The sequence below is a fragment of the Pterocles gutturalis genome, unplaced genomic scaffold (genome assembly GCF_000699245.1).
Source record: "Pterocles gutturalis isolate BGI_N339 unplaced genomic scaffold, ASM69924v1 scaffold4874, whole genome shotgun sequence".
Lineage (NCBI taxonomy): Eukaryota > Metazoa > Chordata > Aves > Pterocliformes > Pteroclidae > Pterocles > Pterocles gutturalis.
In genome coordinates, this window is record NW_010135584.1 from 41,056 (window position 1) to 62,962 (window position 21,907).

The window sequence follows — 21,907 nt, forward strand, 5'->3', positions numbered from 1 at the left end:
AAGCAATGAGATCAAGAAAAAAATTGACACACATAGAACATACATAGGCGATGAAATGTACACAGTGTATACACTTATTCCACAAAAATACAGACCAATTAGGACTGGTAATTTTGCACTCCAATAAGGGTTTCTACAGTCCAAGTAGAAATTTTATGTCTCCTCTCCACTAGTGCCAGCTGATAGTAAAAACTATTCTTGTGCAACGTTGTTTCCCTGTTACAGACAAAGTTAGCTAGTGAAGGGTTATTGTCTTGGTACAGGCACTGACTGTAGCAGTGGGTAAATATGTAAAAACTTGTAATTTTGGCATACACCACCAATAAGAGTGCTATTGATAAAAATGTCATCTTCTCAGGCTTGTGAGCATTCATCATGGACAACCTATTTGTCTTTCACTTTTTATTTCTTTTTCTGTCTTTCCCCTTGTCCTCTTTTTCTGATTTGTCATCTTCATATTTTTCTTTTTCTGGTTTTGTTACACTATCGTAAGAAGGTGGAGATGTGGTGGATGCAGACGTATCCATTTTCTCTGGAGGTGAGTCTTCACTTAGCTTACCAATAATCATATCTTTTTCGATAAGGAGATCAACCCCATCTTTCCGATACATAAATGAAAGTTTCTTTACTGACTGTCTTAAAAGATAACGTCTATAAGCACGCTGAATGATAGTAGCAGATACTTCTTCCTGTTTTCGTTTTAGTGTAGTTGTAATTGGTTCATAGGAGACTTTTGAAGGATTGGCTGCCATAAACCGATCTTCCATTTGTATTCTGAGGGCATCCATCTCATCACTTTCCCCCAAAACACGCTTTGTGAAAGCAAACAAGATGTCAAGGCAGTGAATTCTGTCACCGCTTACCATGGGCAGATCCATTGCAATAAGCTGAATTGTGTTTGGTTTTGGTATATTCAGAGGAGGATCCAGAGAAGCTGCAAAATCAGATAGTTTACTGTATTCTATGAATTGTGTTGCATCAGGATCATATTTTTCCCAAACCTCATAGAACATCTCAAAGTCATCCTCACTCAAGGGTTCAGCACTTTCTTCAGTAGCAACACCAAAGTTCTCCAAAATCACAGCAATGTACATGTTCACCACTACCAGAAATGATATGATAATGTAGCTGACAAAGAAGAAAATCCCAACGGAAGGGTTGCCGCAGTCACCTTTCACAGAGCTCCCCGGATGATCTTTATAGGGGTCACAGTCTGGCTCCCCGCTGTTAAGAATTGGGGGTAGCAAACCCATCCCAGCCAGCAGATGTGGTGATTTGAAACAGGCAGATCATGCTGTTGCCAAAAGTTTCAAAGTTGAACATGTCATCTATACCAGCTTCCCTCTTAACATAGGCAAAGTTGGACATGCCAAATATCGCATAGATAAACATGACCAGGAAGAGCAGCAGCCCAATGTTGAACAAAGCAGGAAGAGACATCATCAAAGCAAAGAGCAGAGTGCGGATTCCCTTAGCGCCTTTAATGAGACGCAGGATTCGACCTATTCTGGCAAGTCGGACAACTCTGAACAGAGTGGGGGACACAAAGTACTTTTCAATCACCTTAGCTAGAAACATACCTGTCAAACATAAAAATAAAATTAAAAGGGTAACATTTTATCACAGATTACATTATCCACAACAAAATATGAATAAAGAACAACTCTACCTGTGGAATTAGTGGAAATTATAATTGGACCTAAATTTTATCTGCTATGGGTAATTTTAGCTTTTTTCCCAGCACTCTTAGAAAAAAAAAAAAAAAAGAGTATTAAAGCTGACAGAATTATTAAGGAAGTTACTACTCTAAAGTATGTTTTTCATTTCCTAAATAATCAGGAGAAATTAAAATTAAGTATTGCTTTGAATCTGCCAAACTAGACAGAAATAAAGCATTTAATACATGTCTTACTATATTTCATTCTGAATATAAGAATTTCTTACCTACTATTGAAAGAATAACAACCACAAAATCAAAAATATTCCAGCCAACGGTGAAGTAGTAACAACGGAGTGAGAACAGTTTGAAGACACATTCTCCAGTGAAAAGGACAACAAAGACCAAGTTAATCCAGTATAAAATATTTTGCATCAGTTCACTCTGGTCATCTGTTTCTATCATCATGGTGACCATGTTAAGACAGATGAGAACCATAATGGTGATGTCAAATGCTTGCTTTGTTACAATATCAAACACCAGACCCTGCAATTTGTTCTGAGGAGAGAAAAAATAAAATAGTGTCTTGTAAATAATGAACATCCTTTTCCTCCCTCCCCTTTCCTTCTTCCTCCCCCAAAACACACAACCAAGCAAAAAGCTGAAAAATCTAAGAAAAGCACTGTTAAGTAACTTCTTTATTTGCCAGCTCTGAGTTTTCCCCTCAAAGCCCAGCAGGCTTCTATTTCTTCAGATTCTTTGATTCTCTACTTCCTCAAGCATAACAAATACGAGAGTTTTTTCCTGCAGAACAGAAATACGTACATGTTTCAATTCAGAATGAAGGGCTACCTTGAATTAGGCCTAAACCATTTTAGTTAAGGGAGAAAATTTTTGACAGTTAATGTACTGCTGCAATTTCTTCCAAAATGTAGATGATACAAGAATAGCACATATTACCGCTGGTCTAGGTATAGGTTTTTGTGGTTTCTTGGATCCCAGCTTCTTCATTGCATTGTAGTACTTCTTTTGTTCTTCTGTCATGAAAATGTCTTGACCTCCAAGGTAAAATAATAAAAATAGAACTGATTACATCCAAGTCTTCAAATCCATTAATTTGCAGCACTGCAGAACACGTTTTTTATGAATCATGTATTCATTCTAATAGATTGTTACCAAAACCAAAATATAGTAATTATATCAAAGATTATTAAAATACCTGACAAGTCTTGATGGAAAATTAAACCAATTAAGGAATGGAGAAAAACCCCAGAACTTCTATCTATTTGTTATTTAAAAAAAATACTTACCCAATTAATTCAATTAAATATGTATAAAAAGACCTTGTACAAATATACATTCCATAGATACTTATAAATCTAACATCATAAACTCCACACTGTAAATCAATCAAGCAGGTATAAAAAAGCTTCAAAGGTAGAAAGATTCACTAAGAGCTGATATGCCTTCAAGGAAACCATACGAGGGAAAAGAAATTACTGATGTTACTTTTCAGGATGGATGCATGTTTTATCATTTGAGTACAGGTATCTCAGTTGAGATGGTTTTTTTGCCACAGTAATACTCCCACAGTGTATATGAGGCTTGATCATCCCCATACATCATACAGAGATCATCAGAAGCATGGGCTTACTCTTGGGTTTCTTGCCTGAATAAGAGGAAAGCAGTCTGAGTAAAAGGATAACTAGACTGGTATGTGCCATACACACATGGACACACTTGTCAGAAATACAATTTATGATGACAAGTAACTTATTATTTTCTTTCATGCATTTGTTTGCAAGTACTTTCCATGTATGCGTGATGTCAAAGCAGTGGCATTTAGAAATTAATTTCAGAGTCACCGGTGATTCTGTGACTTTGTCACACTAAGTTTGTCAAATGCAGTGCAAATCTTAATGATAAAGTAATGATGAACCTGCATGAAGATGTGCTTGAGTCTTTCAGCTGTGGCTACATATAGACATGAATACTTAGAAGTCAAAAGAGATCTTGTTTAGCCTGTTCTCCTCATAAGCCAAATACTCAAGTAAAATTCAGTTCTTGGAGAGTAAGGGTTTTGGAAGAAAAACACAACATTAATATAAAGGAACTGGCATTGAACTGGGGATTTCTTCTGCTGCCTCACTGATACAATGTCTATCAAGAGTGAACAAGTCATCATTGTCTCAGCGTGCTGTCCATAGGAAGAACAGCAATCTCAAAATGAGATACAACTTACATGCCTTTGAGGACTGTAATAGTTAGGAATCTGACAGGTAGTGGAACATTTTTTTCACCATGGGAATTAATGTAATGAAAGTAGGATGCACACAGGAAACAAAGAAATGCACACAGATTAACTATACAGGGACAGTATATTGCAACATGACATCTTTCCCATTCTTATCCCAACAACATTGGCCATATCTCAGAAGGCAGAACAAAGACAAGAAAAATACTGCTGGGTACCCACACACTGCATGATCTCCACATTTCTATGAGCACAGAGGCATCTATAAATTCAAAAGACAGGCAACAAATCTTTGCTGATTTGCTACAGGAAACTGAAGAACAGCATGTAGATATAAATACAGCAATGTAGAGAAAACAGACACTCACTGTAAGTTTAAATTACTTCAAATGCCCTACAAAACAAAGACTATTATTTCATTATTTTGAATAGAATAAAAGGAAATTTTAATATCTGATTTCTTTTTTAATTCTTTCTATTACTATGAGAAATTTCAGGTACTCATATTTATCCTCACATACATTTGCTGAATGGTCAGTAACAACAAAGTGTTGTGAAAATGAAACATGTGATACTTATCTTTTTTTTTTGTTGGTTGAAGTTATCTATGATGACACCAATGAATAAGTTTAGGGTGAAAAATGATCCAAAGATGATAAAGGCAACAAAGTATATATACATATAAAGGTTGTCCTCATACTTGGGCTGTTTCTCTGTCTGTATAACATAGAAAACCAGCAATATATCACAAGTAACAGTTAAGACAAATTACAGAATACTGAGCAGAAACAGAAGTTGCATCCAGCTGCACAGCAACACCTTGAGAAGGGGGGAAACCCAGCTGTTTTGGAGCATATCCTGCACTTAGCTTATCTTGGAACTTGAAAATCTATTTAATACAGGTGTCTGTAATTGCACACACAGACCTGTCATTCCTCCCCTTTCTGTCTGACAGTTCCTCTCTAATGACATTTGATGTTTCACGTAATTTCTACTCAGTTTGACAGCTGTGTGCAAATCTCAAAAGAAATTCAGTTCCTATGGACATTACGCAAATCAGGAGCTGGATAGAGGAGAGATGCAAATAAATACCAGTATTAACAAAAAAACAGGCAAAATTCAGCCATTTTATTTTTTTGAGATCACTAGAGTCTGCAGCTCTGGATTAGCTATTGCAGGTGATACCACTTGGTTATTTGGGTTATTTTTGGAGACACATGAAAAACTTGTTTCCTAATCTGTATGATCTCAGTGACATAAATTAATAAGAAACCAGATTTCATTAGTTTCATCATTTACAGATGAATTATTAAATTAGTAATACTTTATGTAGATCTAATGATATAATTTTTTACCTATTAAAAGTATATGCACTTAACTACTTCACAGTGCATAGGTTTATATAGAAAATTTAACAAGGTTTTAATTTTTTATTCTTTATATTTTGCTCTATTTCAACTGCTATTCAAGAAGAATTACATCAATATTGTATTTCCTTTCACTCAGTAAATTTTATATTGCACTCACTTCTCTAGAATCGACCGCAGCATACATGATCTCCATCCATCCCTTGAACGTTGCCTAAAAACAAAGTTCATTAATATTTTCTATCAAAGCTCCAATTTTTTAAACATTCTAAATAAAACACTGTCTTCTGCAATGTATGTGCACCCACAAAAATAAAGAGGAGTATTAAAAGTCTGTAAGACACAAGTGAAGTATTCACAGGAAGTAATTTACTGTGGAAAACTTCTCCCTAATACTTAAACACTGAATACACTGTAATTTTCATGCAAATTCATATAAAGCCTATGTGGGATGGGTTGCAATCAGTATCTGAGCATAACAGAAAGACTTAAATTTATAACAAGGCTCTCAGTTCTAACTTTTTGACTACCAAAAGACTGGAGGAGGACTCAAAAATCAGTCACCGTGGGCTGTCACTTTTCAGAGAGAATATGGAAATAGTCATAGAAGAAATTCCAGAAGACAAGTAGTCTCAAGAAATCTTAAGAAAATAATAGAATCACAGAATGGTTTGGCTTGGAAGGGACCTTTAGAGATTATCTAGTCCAACTCCTCTGCCATGGGCAGGGACATCTTTCACTACATCACACACTTCCAATGATAGAGCATATACAGACTCTCTAGGCAAACTGTTCCAGTGTCTCTGCACCTTACTGTTAAAAAAAATAAATATTCTTATATCCAATCTAAATCTACCCCTTTTCAGTTTAAAACTGTTGCCCCTTGTCCTGTCACTGTAGGCCTTGGGAAAAAAAATTCTCTCTGTCTTTCAATATATAAAGGGGGCTTATAAGAAAGGCCACGATAAGGTCCCCGTGGACCCTTCTGTTCTCCAAGCTGAACAACTCCAACTCTCTCAGCCTTTCTTCGTAGAAGATGTGTTCTGGCCCTCTGATCTTTTTCTTGGCCATCCTCTGGACCTACTCTAAGAGGTCCATGTCTTTCTTGTACTGGTGGGGTTTCATGAGAGTGGAGTGGAGCAAGAGAATCACCTCCCTCAATCTGTTGGCCACACTTCTTGTTATGCAGCCCAGGATACGGCTGGCTTTCTGGACTGCAAGTGGACATTGCAGGCTCATGTCCAATTTTTTGTCCACCAGTATCTGCAAGCCCTTCTCTGCAGGGCTGCTCTCAATCCATTCATCCTCCAGTCCACACCGACACTTGGAATTGTCCTGACCCAAATGTAGGACCTTGCATGTGGCCTTGTTGAACTTCATGAGGTTCACATGGGTCCACTCCCCATGGGCCTGCCAAGGTCCCTCAGGATGGCATCCCCTCCCTCTAAACATATCAACTGCACTGCTCATCTTGGTGTCATCTGCAAACTGCTGAAGGTGCACTCAATCTCATTATCTTTGTCATTGATGAAGCTGTTAAATATTGGTCTCAGCACAGATCCTTGAGAGACACCACTTGTTACTGGTTTCCACCTGGATGTTAAGCTGCTGACTAAGTCTTTGGATACAGCCATCCAGCCAGGTCCGTACCCATCTAGTGGGCCTTCCAACAAATCTGCTCCTGTGAGCTATGATATCAGGTAAAAACAAGAGATGAATGGTACGTTTACTGGAAACACTACATAGCTAAACCATTCTATGCAAGATAGTTACAAAAGCTAAAAGCACTGCTGTCCTCAACACTGATAATTTATGCAGCTGCCTAGTGCTATTTAGCAATAGCTACTCTTACTCCCTGAAGCAATCAGATGGTAGCCTGCTAGCAGAATACTAACTCCTAAATACTACCAGTTGCAGATTTTTAAAGACAGAATAATTATGAAGTGCTTCTGAGCACAAATATCTTCCCCGAAGCACTTTGTCAAGTGAACCCATTTAGGAATACGTTTCTGTCCTACTGGCTCCAGTTTACAGATGCTGCCTCTAAAAAAGGCTTGTGCTTAGAAATCTAGCACTAGTAAATTCAGCAACCACTCTTCTAGCATTTAAAAACAAGCTAAAAACTATCTCCAAAAAACCCACTTGACAATAATAGACAATGACTGGAGTGGGACTAGTAAGAATAATAAAAATTAAAGAAGAGAAAGAAAAAAGTGAATTTTAAAACCTTTTCTAAATCAATAGTTGTCTCTCTTCTTGTTTGAAGATCAGATGAGCCCAAGAATGTATTTTTTTTTTTTTACTAGATACTGTATTTCTGTAGAACTTAAAAAGTTGCTAGCTGATGGGTGCAAAATGAACTTTATATCCATCTGGTAGTTAGTAGATACTACTCCTCTTCCAAAAAGGCCAGAGAATGCATCAGATTTTTACCATAAGCAATATTAATTAGCTTAATAGAACACAATTTATAAAATCAAAACCCATATCCATTTATATATTGCAAAATAACACTGAAAATTATATTAAATGTTCTACAAAACTTAAAGCTGTAAAATTCATTATCAAAATTTATACACTTACTACTTGAAGCAGAGAAAGATAACCAGCTCCAACATTATCAAAGTTTACTTTCACATTTTTCCACCGAACATCCGCAGCAGTCATCATAAGATTTTTACACACAGTTGCATTACTGACTTCCTCTGGTGAGAATTGCTCCCCCGTAGTAGTGTTAACACAGTGATAGAACTTGCCAGCAAACAGATTTACTCCCATGATGCTGAAAATTAGCCAGAATGTAAGACAAACCAGAAGTACATTCATAATGGATGGGATTGCTCCAGTAAGAGCATTCACAACTACCTAGTAAATAAACACAGAAAAAAAAACAAACCTTTTAAAAACAATATGCAGAGCAGTAAAAAGATTACTCTTTTTCCAAATACAGCAAAAGATTTAATGTAAAACATTAAAATACATTGAAGTACTGCCAATAGAAAAGGAATAACATGTGTAACACAATCAAACATGCTACTGTTGGCCTTGAAAACAGACAAACAGTTCAGTGTTCCTTCGTGATTTTATAATTAGGCATATTTTTAAGGATTTGTTTTACATGCTATTTCTTTTTTTCTTACCCTCATGCCTTCAAAGCGTGACAAAGCTCTTAGAGGTCTCAAAGCTCTTAATGTTCGCAGGGATTTAATTGCACTGAGTTCTGAGAAACCAAGGGCATTGGCTACTAAGCTAACCAAGGAGACCTAGAGGAAAAAAACGGAAACAAAATAACTTTTTTTTTTTTCTTAGTAGCCTCACAATGCAAATTTAACGCCTTGGTGAAGAAAACTTTGATTTGGGTATCAGAAAAAACTTCGTAAGGACCCTAAGGTTCTAGCAAGAACAAATAAAAAACCAAAAAATTTTAAAACTTATTAGAACATTGCATGTAAATTTCAGAACAGCTTAAACAAAAAGAGACCTTATTCTCTGGTATTTTCATCACAGAGTGCTAGTTAGAAGAATGCACATCATTCCTGTGCAAAATGAAGGGCAATTTGGATAAAAAAAAATTTGAATAGAAGCTAAACTTCCCAATAAACTCAGACAAAGCCTGAAATGTACTGAAAACTTAGTCCCATTCTACATTACATGTTACAATAACCAGTGCTCTACTACAGATGCATTATTATAGTCAAGACAAAAATAGAGCCAGCAGCATTTGCTTTTGCTAATTTGCACACAGAATAATTCACATAATAGCAGATATATGAATAACTAGTAATTCATATTGCCTGCAGATGATGACAAACTTGGAAGAGGTATATACTCAGTCAGACAGGACTCTGACATGCATGACTCCTAACTGTATGACAGAGACAAATACCAACATCAATACAACTACCTAAAAGCAATGCACTCAAATGCACAGAACAGCAGACAGGACTTTCCTGGGAAGAAGAGTTATGACAGAGTTAATAATTTAATTGTGAGCTACAGCTTGTCTCTTCAGAGTACTGCAGTCTGCATATTTAAAAACATAGTATCAGGTACCAGAAGAAAATCTATGTTTACCTCCATTTGGCAAAGAGCCCTGTTTCCAGTGCTTGAAGTTTAAAACAAAAGTTAAAAATTCTAAGTCCAAGAATGACCAAGAAGGTGTCAGATACATTTTAGAATTATCTGCCTTAGAGTATTGAAATGGGTTAAATAATGGCACAATATAAAATACAAAGACAACGAGGAGAAACTGGCTAGTTTTTTAAGTCTTTTAAACATAGCATGCAATGTTTTAATAAAATCAGGGGTAATTTTAAAAAATTAAGACACAAAGTTTTTTGTAAATCACACAAACTAGAAAAAAACTAAGTCAGGGAACTCAATATCTGTGCAACATATGAAATACAAGCCAGTGATCAATACAATGCCTTATCATGGATGATTATATAGCTGTATTTGTGAAATAACCCATCTAAAACTTTAGATAACTCAACTGTGAAAGTAACTGTAATCAGACCATGCAGTTCAAGAGAAGAAAATTTAACTTTAAAAAAGGGAAAAAGAAAACTATGAGAAGATCCAGAAAAAGAACACATTCACTGAGTGGAATGACCTCTGTTTAGGCCACCAATCTGATTTGCTATACAAACTGAATTATAATACTCAGTTTCAGAAGACTGTTCCTTCTTTAAATTCAAATGCTAGACAAACATTTATCATAGAATGCATTAATCCATATGAATCCATCAAGACCTTAAGATCATTACACCTTACTTTTGTAATTCTAGAAAAGACATACAGAAACTCTGTTTCAAGTATTCCTGTGTGATAACCATTTTCCTTAGATAATGCAGTTATTACATTTGCATATTTGCATTGCAAGAAATCCTCTTCCTGCAAGATTAGCACATGTCTACTTAATGATGCCATAATTTTATCTTCCTTTGGAAACTAAAATATATTTTAACATATTGCTTTTTTCTACTTCCTATTTCGGAGAGGAGAATGGAGAGGGAGGATAGTTCATCTAGCCTTTTTATATTGATCCATAGGCCATCACTTTCCATTTGCCTCAATCCTTCTCTTTGCTCCAGTTGCTGCCTCCTTGCCCCCACCCCTCTTCTTCTGCTCTTTTCTTGATTTCCTGATACCACTCTTCTCAGCAGTTCTTCACCAGTGACTCATTAAGCCCAGGATCAACTGTCCTACCCCAACCATACGTGCTCACTTAAATTTTCCTTTCCTTTCTGTGTCTGCTTCCTCCTTGTTCTCTGTCACTAAATCCAGAAGACTGAAGTCTGACCAGCTGACAGTCATCACTCACTGGTTGGGATCCGTGAGTGCAACAAAAGACAGACAGAACACATAGAGTCAATGATAGCATAAAGACAGATTTAGTTACTCACTGAATAATTACAATGGAATCTCATTCACCAGTATGTCATTTTCTGTTCTTTTAAACCCAGTTTATGTTCTTCACTGTATGTATATGTATCAGATTGGAGTTACACAAAAGGAACTGCCTAAACAACAGAAATAGGCTTCTTAGAAAGTATAGTACCTACATCAACAATAAGGAAGTCCAGCCAGCACCAAGCATTAGTGAAATAAGTTTGAAAACCATAGGCCACCCATTTTAGCACCATTTCCAGAATAAAGATGTAAGTGAAGATTTTATCAGCATAATCCAGTATGGTTTTTATAGTCTTGCGCTGTTCAATATATATATCTTCAAAAGCCTGTGAAAAAAGGGTTGCATATAAGTGAGTTATTCAGAGGTCTTTGCAAACTAAAAATTAAGCCAAAAGAACTGAATTAAAAACGGCAAAGTAAAATCACTTTCAACTTCAGATGTTTTACCTTGAAAAGCCAGCATGAGCAGAGATTACAATTGCATTCTTTCTGAGTTTTAGATTTTATCATTGCCTGATAAGGGAATTACAATACAATGACTGAAGTTGCCAAAATTGTTTTCAAAAATTTCAATAATAGTCAACACAGAATTACAATTTGTCACCCTGAAAAGCCCAATCAGGCTCAGTAAGAAGGCAGTCTCCTGATTATAATAAACTCAGCTAACAAAGGAGAATGATGAACTACAGTGACCAAATATTATGTTGCTGCTGATCTTTGCTGAATTCCCATATTGGGTGTTGGCGGCAAGGTTTTGGGAGCAGGAGGCTGCAAGGGTGGTCACTGTTAGAAGAAGGCAGGGGTTGCCCTGTGCCAGCTCCACGATGGACCCAACGCAGAAAGGAGCTGAGCCTACCAGTGAAGCTGGTGGTGCCCCTGGGAAAACATACCTAAGAAGGGCAAAACACAGCATGGCAGTATGAGGACTGAGGAAAAAAGTGAGAGAAACTACCCTGCAAACTCCAAGGTCAGAGAAGAAGGAAGGGACATGGTGTTTCAGATGCTGGAGCAAACATAATGGGAGTTTATACCAAATCCTATGTCAATCAACAACCAAAAAGAGCAAAATAGTCAGTAGCTGTGTGAAGGACTAAATGTCAATAAGAATAGTATAAACGAATTCAAGGATTCCTACATAACAGTCTAGAAATACTTAAACTAAAGCAAAAAATTAACTGGGAACATGATAAATTCAGTAGCTCTACTGCTTTTGGGGATAATTTTAATTTAAAGTAGAATAATTGTTCCAGTTATTGCATACAATTAATTTTATACGATTTTTAATTTCTTAAACAAGGCTTTTAGTGTAATCCTTTCCATAAGCACCCTCACATACAATATCACTTTGTATCCATCAGAAATTCATCTGCAGAATGTTATTTGACAGCTGAATTTTAATTACTTATATGCACTACCCGAAACATTCCAAGCTGTCTTTCAAGCCAATTTTGTATTTTTTTCTTAAAAAACATAGATGTGTTATAATACTATCTTTGATAAAATATTGTTATAGCTACTGTTTCTATGGGTGTATGCTCTATTTACCAGAGCACCACTGCTGAGAAGAATCATGAAGACAATGAAAGTTTCAAACCAGTTGTGTTCTACTATCTTGTAGCAGGTTTTTCGAAGGTTCCACCAGAGTCTTCCTTTTGTGCTTTCCATATTGCCTTTGCAGCATTTAAACTTCCGTACACAGCCTAATAATATAAACAATGACAAATTGCTATACAGTAGAATTTTCTTTATCCTGAAAAAAAGTAACTTTTAACTAGCTCCTGCTTCTTGAGGCAGGCAGCATTTCAAATTACTGCATGCTAATTAAAACATCCTTACCTTCTCAATTTGATACACTGGATGTAGGAAAACTTGCATTTACAGTTTTTCTACTACCCTGATGCTACATCAAACTTAGAATCAAAAGGAGTAATCTGAGCTAATTTAAATGTATAAACACATTTTTTAAAGTTGTTTTTCATTTAATCAGAGAACACAAGAGAATTTTCAGGCAGTAGAAACAAAGAGCATAAATGCACAGCAGCTTTCACATGAACTAGTTCAAGCGTACAGCAGCTTCTTTTAAAAGTACTTTTTGTCTCTCAGCTAAGGTTCACATAAATCACACAGATGTAAATGACCTTTATTTTATTATACTGACCTCTGCTTCAAGGGCTGACTAAGGATACCTCTTTTGTGACATAAACAACCGATTTAACTGGAGATTGTGAGAGCTTTTCTATGTTATAGTTTTGTGGGAACCATCCACAGAATTCTGCATTACCTTGGAGAGTTCCCTACCTTATCATGGCCCCTCAAGGCACAGTTTTCAATGAACCTCTGTATCTGCCTGGCTAATAGCAGTCTCTTTATTTCTTTAAAAATAACTAATCACATAAAAACATAACCAAGTTTAAATGATTTTAATGGGTCCCAAAGAGCAGCATACTAGTTTTCTTGTGAGTGTCAAAGTTCATATGTTACCAGTAAGTTATGCTACATTTCACCAGCTCAGCTGAAATAGTTACCACTGTGAAGAGCATGATTTACCTTACCTTTGGCTACTCAAAACATCTACATTATGGAAAAATTAATCTTGTACCCAAAGACTGATAGCTATCACATAATATAAGGATAAGGAAGAACTGTAATGTAATGTGAAATCATTTGAGAAATGTCCTTTTTTTTTTTTAGAATCAAGAGCTTGATATAATCAATATAGCCCCACATTCTAAAACAATTTTGTTTTTTTTAAAGAAGAGTGAAATAATATTTCAAAGGACAAGAGTCCTAGCCTAAGTCAAAGGTGTCTTCATAACAGTAAATCAAAAAACATGGGTAGGATAGCAGAGTTAATCCTGGAACATATTTTGTTTTGAATTATTTTAATCATGGCATAAAAGTAAAGTAAAATCTGCAATATCACAACAATGGGAAATGCATTCCTATATAGTACTTCAGTAGTCCCCTAAAGGATACAGCTATACAGAACTAAAATTGAAACTTCTATGGACATGTAAGTATGCTGTTAAGAGTTCCTTTACTTGGATAAAAACACAGGATCTCCTTCACCTGTTGCATCCCACATTATATTTATGTATCCCCTCCCACCATTAATGGTGTAATGTCAAGATACTAACTCTGTTCTTTGAGTCAGACTTTCCAAGGTCTGAATCATCCACTGGATTGCTTTCTAGCACTAAGAAAGGACCAGGGGTAATCACATGATTCTGGTTTAAATTTCTCAGTGGAGTGAACCTGGTGTAGCGTTTGGTCTTGCAGATTTCGCTACTGAGAATGCCATTTATATTATTACTGATTGCTGAGAATCAGTTTACAGAATTGTGCCCAGTGTTTACTTAAAAATATTATAAATGATCACATACACACATATTTAACTTTGCATCATCCAAGTGGCTCCACAGACTTAAGCACATCTATCTACAACACGCAAAATTAATCATAAGACTTGACAAACTAAGATATGGGGCTGCTGTAGAAAAGAGCTTCCTTGAACTGCCAATGCTTGTTGCAAACAACCAAAATGTGATTGCTAACGCCAAATTTTATTTCCATACCTTCTGTAAAGCATGCCTGTAGCTCTGATGCTTTTTCTGTTTCAGTTTCCGCTTTTTCTTCTCCAAAGAGAGCTAAATTAACTGTACTTCCTTCAGATGAGCTGGAAAAATTTAGCTTTTGAAAATAAAATTTGATAAGTTATACTTTACTAATATTTACATTTTTAGAACTGTAATTAAGTTTAAGCATGCAACACTGTTTGCAAGTAATAAGAACAATATTTGTCACCAGAAATGCACACGAACATCCACATATAGCAGTCAATGCTGTTGAAATGTGCATAAATCATCCACTTTCTAGCTAGCAATTGTAAGGCATATCATGTAATCTTTCATGGAATTTCAGAATTTCTGGTCTAAGTATAGTACAGTATTATCATTCATCCAAGTTTACTATAACAAGCAGATTTTTCTGATACATATTGTATTTATTTTGTTTTCTACTATTATTTTCTTACTATAATTTATCTTGCTGCATTTTAAACCAATACCACTTATACGGTATGCTTTAAGATGATGTATGTTGGTAGTTATTTTCATTAGAGCAGTCTCCTCAACCTGAAGGCAGTAAATCCTGTCAGCAAAAAAAATTAAATCGTGAACTGTCAGGGTAAACCGTCCAAGGGAGAAAATGTAGCAGATTTTTAAGGACTAATTTTAATTCAGTGCCCATTATTCATAATACAAAAATAAAATAAATGCATTATCAGTTCTTTTTCACTGGCATCTTAAACTTCATTACAATGCAAACTAACCACTTCTGGCATATATGACAATTTATAATAAAATGTGGTTACCTTTGACCACAGATAATTTAGTTATTTTTCATTTTTAAATAATTCTTATTCTCTAGATTGGAAGATGCAAAAGTAAAAGCAGGATTACTACGGAAGCTTGTTTCAGATGTGAATTTGAACATTACCCTCAACATATTCATAAAACAAATTAAGCCAGCCCTATCTTAATCCATAATTATTCCCACCACATGAACACTTTTTGTTTTTTCATATATACTGATAAGTTTCAAAAAAGGAAAAAGCATGATAAATACATTTCAACTGGCATTAATTTGCATTCTTTTTTGCCAATGCACGTATGTATCACATTGTGCATTCTGAAACTACCCATTACTCTGGTACACATACCTGTACAGTTAACACCCAGAAGTCTGGGGTTTTTTTTGTTTAATAATTAAAGTTACATGCCACATTAACATGAAAAAAATTACTAACAAAATAATAAGCTTGTATTTATTTTTCATTTTCTAATCTTCATGTGTATTGCAAAAATCCATTGTCTGGAAATTTTAAAGGAGTCCTGTACATTTAATCTGAGTATGAGTACCAAAATAAGTCAAAGTAGTTTTGGTGACAGCATTCTCTGACATTTTACAATGTTATTAACAAGAAATACATAACATCAGTAATGAATTCACACAACTAAATGTCTGTAGGGAATGATGTAAGCACACTTTGTACAAAACCAAGGCTGTTTTACAATTAACACCATTTTCATTAATATAGCTAGACTTGCATGACTAAGAGACATTTCAGACACAAAAGCAGACAAGTTGCAGGCACTATCCAATGAAGCTATATTTACACCTCAAACGTGAAATGACAAAATTATTTTAGACATTACACTTTTTTTTTTTTTGCTATGTTTGTGAAAGAAGATAGAGACAATTTAATCAGAAAAAATAATCTGGTGTTCTGCATTAACTTTTATTAAAAATGATTCAGTAATTTTGCCTACTTTGCTGCTACTTTAGGAACTGATTACCTGTAACAGAACGCCCAAATTACACATATTTAATGTAAACACCTCTTCATTTTTAGTAGCATTAATTTTAAAATATCAACATTCACAGCAAACATCTTTTCCTATCACTAATTCTACTGAACCTGAGGACAGCACTATATACCTCCATCATTTTATTAATAAGCTGCTTTCATCATTCCATGACATCACATATATATTGCAAAATGTTGCAGCAGTGGTGGGTAAGCTGAAATAATGAACTGAATTATAAATCAAACCAGTAATTTTAAATACATACATAAATATTTAAGAGTAAGGAAGTTCTGTGTCATATTGCTAATAACAATTAAAACCAACATGAAGTACCCTGAGTCATTTGAACTGTAAGCTACTTAGTACACTATTTGAGCAGACAACATGAATCCAACTGAAAAAATACAGATTTTTATGAATTAACATTAATAGATGAACAATCATAAACAGAAAAGAGACTGACAATAATCAATGTGTTTAGAACATGAACTTATATATCTCATTTAATACATGGTAGAATAATAATAGATTAGTTTTTTATTTATTTTTAGTCAAGAAAGGCAATTTTCTTGACTCTGTATAAGAGGCTCAGTGAACTATTTTGATATACAGGACAGATAGCCTGGTTCCCTCTTTCTTCTAATGACAGTGTAGGGTATAATCCTGTGCTTGAAAACTTACAGATTTAATTAAACATTGTTTCTCTTTTCATGTGGAGTGTTCATGTTTGTCACTAACATGAAGGTATCAACAACAACAAAAGACCTTAAAAAGCAATATGCACAGAAAAGTTTTGTGTTCTACTTAAAATTCAGTTAGTTTCTTTGCTATGTAGAAAGTTTGCAGATATCTAACAGATTTTGTGAATCTCTCCAGGAACGGGACTTTTAGGAAAAACAGAAACGTTCCTCTTTCACCTTTCAGGGCACTTAGCTGCTCTTCAAACTAACGTAAGAAGTACATACACTAAGCACTGGATTGAACAAGTCAACTCATGTACTCAAAAGTTGATTAGTTGCCTTAGCATTTGCAAATCAGCAGCTAAAACATTTTTGTTAGAGAAAATACCCTCAATATAATACCCTTCTTCTTTTTCACTATTGGCATTGAAAAGCTAATCAGATTTTGAATACATTAATTTTTGCAATACAATTATCTACTGTACTGTTATAAGGTCAAAATTTGGAGCTCACGATCTTTCTTTTTTCCTGAAGGAGTCAAGGTATGATGGCACAAATACTTGCAAGAACAATGTTACTACTACAACAATCCCAATCACTGAAGCCACTTAGGATTGCTTGAGGTAATTAGTAAAGAGTCAATCTTTAGTGGGCATAATCTTAAAAATAATTTTTAAAAGTGTGCAGGTAATGACTTTAAAGAAAATTGTTAATAAGAGCTAATAAGTAAGTCACTGATATTCATCTGGTGCAACTTACTGTGTGTTCAACTTGCAAGTCATTCACATTTTGATATTTAAATAGTAAAGGAAAATCTGGTATGTTTCCCGATCTCTAAAGTGAAGAACAAATGTAACAGCAATATAGCTGTTAATACGAGCAATAAAAGGGAAATATTGTCTCGTGTCATTTTTTAAAAACCAAAGCAAACCACAGGAAGACTGTGCTGCACATTCTCATCTTCTCATTTACTACAGATCTCTCTCTCTCTCTCTCTCTCTTTTCGTTTTAATTTAAGTAGACTGAGTGTCTTATTGCTGGAGAAGGAGGTAAAGTACTGCCATAAAACGTGAAAGATGACTGTTGACAGCGCTTTGGAGAGTGTGTTCAGGAACCTCTTAGAAAAGAGGATCCAAAAATATTACTATGTAGAAATGCAACAGAAAACCTTAGCACACCTGTGTTACACGACTTATATTCCATCAACTGAATATTTTCCTGCTTACTCAGATCTATTTTCATAAGGAAATACTTCTTCAATGAAAACAATTTTTCCATTTAGTGTCAACTATTAATTAAACAACTAAACCAACACAAAATACATCTTTTGTAATCATCATCTTTACTATATCAGCTTGGTTTATCACTGAGTATGGTACTCTTCAGAATAAGCACAGTTGGTAAAGTCACTTTTATTGGGATCTTTTTATTTATCTTTTTCTGAAAGAATAAAAGCATGTCTATAAATAAGGCTTGCAAGTTATTTACCTTTTAAAGACACCAAAAGTATTGTCCATAGAAAATACCTAGGTTCTTTCACCCAACTAAAACCAAAATCTACCTCTCCTACTCTACGTAACTTAGAAAACAAAATGGCATCCCTATCTATTAAAAAAACAAAGGCACCCTTTTATTATGCAAGGAAGGTTATAGTAAGACAATGTGACATCCAAAAACACTCAAGTATTTTTCAGTCAAACTATTACAAGCCCCTGGTTTACTATTTTCCATGCTGTTCTACACCTGTCCAGATTCATGACACCAGAAGCTTGAAGCAAGAGCAGTGTCACATAAACAATATCCATCAAATCAGAACCATCCCCCTATACTTAGCAGCAGTAGGATGGGATCCTACCACATTCTACTCTCCCCTACTTAAGTGCCTTTTCTAAAATGGTTTGCAAAAACGCTTAGAAAAATATTTTTCCATTCCATCTTTCTGAATAGCTGATGGGTCTCCTGGGCACTAGAGTGAGACCTGAAATATTTCCAACATATAATACAGTGCACAAGAATACATGAAATATAATGCAGGATTCCACAACAAAACCATGTGAACAAAATTTTTATTTGGAAAAGGAATACCTCAATGATCCCTAAATAGCAAGGGGCGGAACTGCCCAACTATTCAGAAGAGATCAGGAATAAGAAACACATAGCTTGGCACAACTAAGGTTTTCTTTTTCAGTTTTGGAGTTCCTGAGTTTAGAGGTTTGGGGAGTAGTAGTTTCTATTTTGGCTTTTTAACCATTGTCTTAATTCTAGCCTTATCCTTGATTTTCCTAATTTTTAAATGTCTTTCTTGCCTGAACTTCCTTATTTATACCATTTTAAAACACCCTGATTTATTTAGACACCTAAATAGAAACCTACACCGAATTTTTCCTTGAAATTATGTTTTACGCCTGTTTTTCTAAAACTAAAGCACTGGATTAAATTCACCAAGAAAAAATTATTGATGATGAAGAGCAAAACTGATAGAAATTATTCCCTAACTTCCAATCTTACAGACAAAAACCTCCTGAGTAGACTATAAGTGAATTATTACATCCATATTCAAAACAACTGTGCATATGTACAAAAAATGTTTGATTGTTCCCAGGAGTGTATCTTTCAACCTATATTTTAGCTTCTCTTATGTGAGAAAACTGGAATGTAAATTACAAAAACATCGTGAACAAACATGAAACAATTTATATCAAAAGATATATATAATTACTTGTATGCTAAAATGTTTATATGTAATATTACAAAGGCATTGGTCAAATTAACATAATCAGAAAATTTTCATAATTATATGACAACTAAAAACATGGTTCAACAGATGAACAGAAAAAGTCAAATGAAGATTACCTTTCTACTTTCACTAAATGATTAAAGGTTGTTAACCTCTTTTAAACTTTAACAGCCTTGATGCTTAATAATTCAGTTAGCAATAATAAAAACCTACAAAGCATGCAGGTTATGCCATGGAATTAGTACAGAAAATATCAAAGATGTAACAAGGAGAGAGAAACATGTTGGGGTTGACCTCAACCATGCTGTGATGTGAGTCTGGGGACTCAGTTTACAGAGCAGCTGTGCATGTTTCCACTATGTTGCAATGGATGGGGAAAAATACATTGTAGCTGAGTAGCATGCAGGCCGATCAATCTCAAAAGTGATCATACATGTATGATTTGTTTAGGTAACCTGTGTAAACGTGCTGACACGTTGCTCTGCCTGGTTAAAAAGCACCAGATGTGCATTCTTGACTGATCCATGTTGATTTTACTCCTGTGAGAAGTAAGAATGGTACGCAATGAAGTTAAAACATGGTACCCTTTAGGCTGTTTGAGTTCTGGAAACAGCAGAAGTATGGATTCCTAGTTATTTAAAAACGTGTTTTCTAGATATTTCACACATTTGCAAAACATAACATTTATAGCTGTTGATTAAAGCTCTAAGCATATCCAAAGACATACTGAAAGTGGTAAAATTAGCAGAATGTCTAAAGCTCATAGATTTATATTAGCTTTGGGCCTGAACTTAAAAGAACTCACCACAAACAAACAAAAATCCCCCCAAGCCCCACCCCAAAAAAAAACCCCAACAGACATCTACACCCACACCATGTATATTACAGCTTTAAGCATCCTCTAAATGGTAGTAATTAGACCTTTAAAATAATAGAAATACATTTTTCTTTGCATTTAATTTTCAAGGTTATTCCTGGTTTTCACTAGATGCTAAATATGTATCTAGGATATACTTTCAGAAAGAAGCCAGAGGCAAAACAAAACAAAATCATTCATACCAGGTCAAACTGGAGAACTTCTGGGTAAGCAATTTCCCTCAGCATCGTTAGTTTTTTTTAACTGCATGACTTAAAAAAAATTTTTGAATAGTTTCAGGTGCATTATGGATTGTAACAGATATATAGCAATGTAAAAATGAAAACCCATGCCTATCAATAAACCTGTAATTTCCGCAAGTACTTCACATCTATCTTTTATTAGAGTTCTGGTATAAACCTAATCTCACTTCTCACCAATGACTTCTCAAAGGCTCATTGAATAATGTAGCCATCTAACAAGTCCAATATAAACTAGTCCCATTTAAAGGGAAAGTCTGAAATAAAGAGCTGAAATAATCTAAAAAAATGCAAGAAAATTTCTTACTATGAACTAGTGTAAATGAAATGGTTTTTTGTTGTTAATTTATGTATCTCCTATGGTTGTCTTTCAACTATGCCAATCCTTAGCCACTCTTCCAAATCTGTGTGTTAAAATCAATACTAGATAATAGTATCTTATAAACAGCTAATGCTGATGCTTAATCTTGAGTATCAGAGGTGAGAAGGCACAGATTTTGTTACCCAATTCTTAAATATGAATTAGTGAAGAATGAGGTGTCTTCAATTTTTGGATAATTTCCATCTAAGGGTTAGATTTAACACAGTTATCAGAGAAAGAGTAAATTACCTGGGTTCATCAGATATTCCTTCCACAAAACCAAGTGTTATTAAAACACTAAGAAGGCCAGTATCCTTTATTCAGATTAATAACATGTAAAAGATGTAGCGGCTGTTCAGCAGACATTATAGCTTCCTTACAAAGCACAGTTAATACTTTAAAACAAGTTATGAATATTGTTTTTCTTTTTTAAGAAGCCTCTTAGTAATCTAAGGTCTTCTCACCTGAGAGGTCAACATAATATATGGAATAACAGAACCCCCAAAAAGTACACGGAACAAATAAAGTGTGAGGAAATGAGCTGCTCAAATAACTAATGAGCATAATACTATTAAATACTGCACTCTACACCTAAAGAGTTGCCTTATTACACTTCACTAATTTAAGTTTAATTTAACTACAGTTTGCTAGAAAAAAAACTATTTTCTAAAATTTGGAAAGAATATGGGCAGATTCATTGCCAGTTCAAAACAGAACAACCAAAAACCTAGAAAGCTCACAAGCAATCAAATAAAAAAACCCCAAAACCCCAAAAGAAAACAAAACAATTGAGACAAAGCAATCCAGGCTGGAGTATGGCTGCCTGCACAAGCAGTGACACTCCATTAACGTCTTTGTGTCTTCAGGTGTCAGGGGAGTTGATACCAGATACAGTCTGCATGGGAGCCACACCATAGCAATCTCAATTTTCAAAGTGTCTCTCAGGATCCTGCT

General features: G+C 34.9%; 1 pseudogene; it reads right to left on the reverse strand.

Annotated features, from left to right (window-relative positions):
• Window positions 1–395: 395 nt before the first annotated feature.
• The window catches only part of LOC104467969, a 45,279-nt pseudogene continuing 23,767 nt past the window's right edge, over window positions 396–21,907 (reverse strand).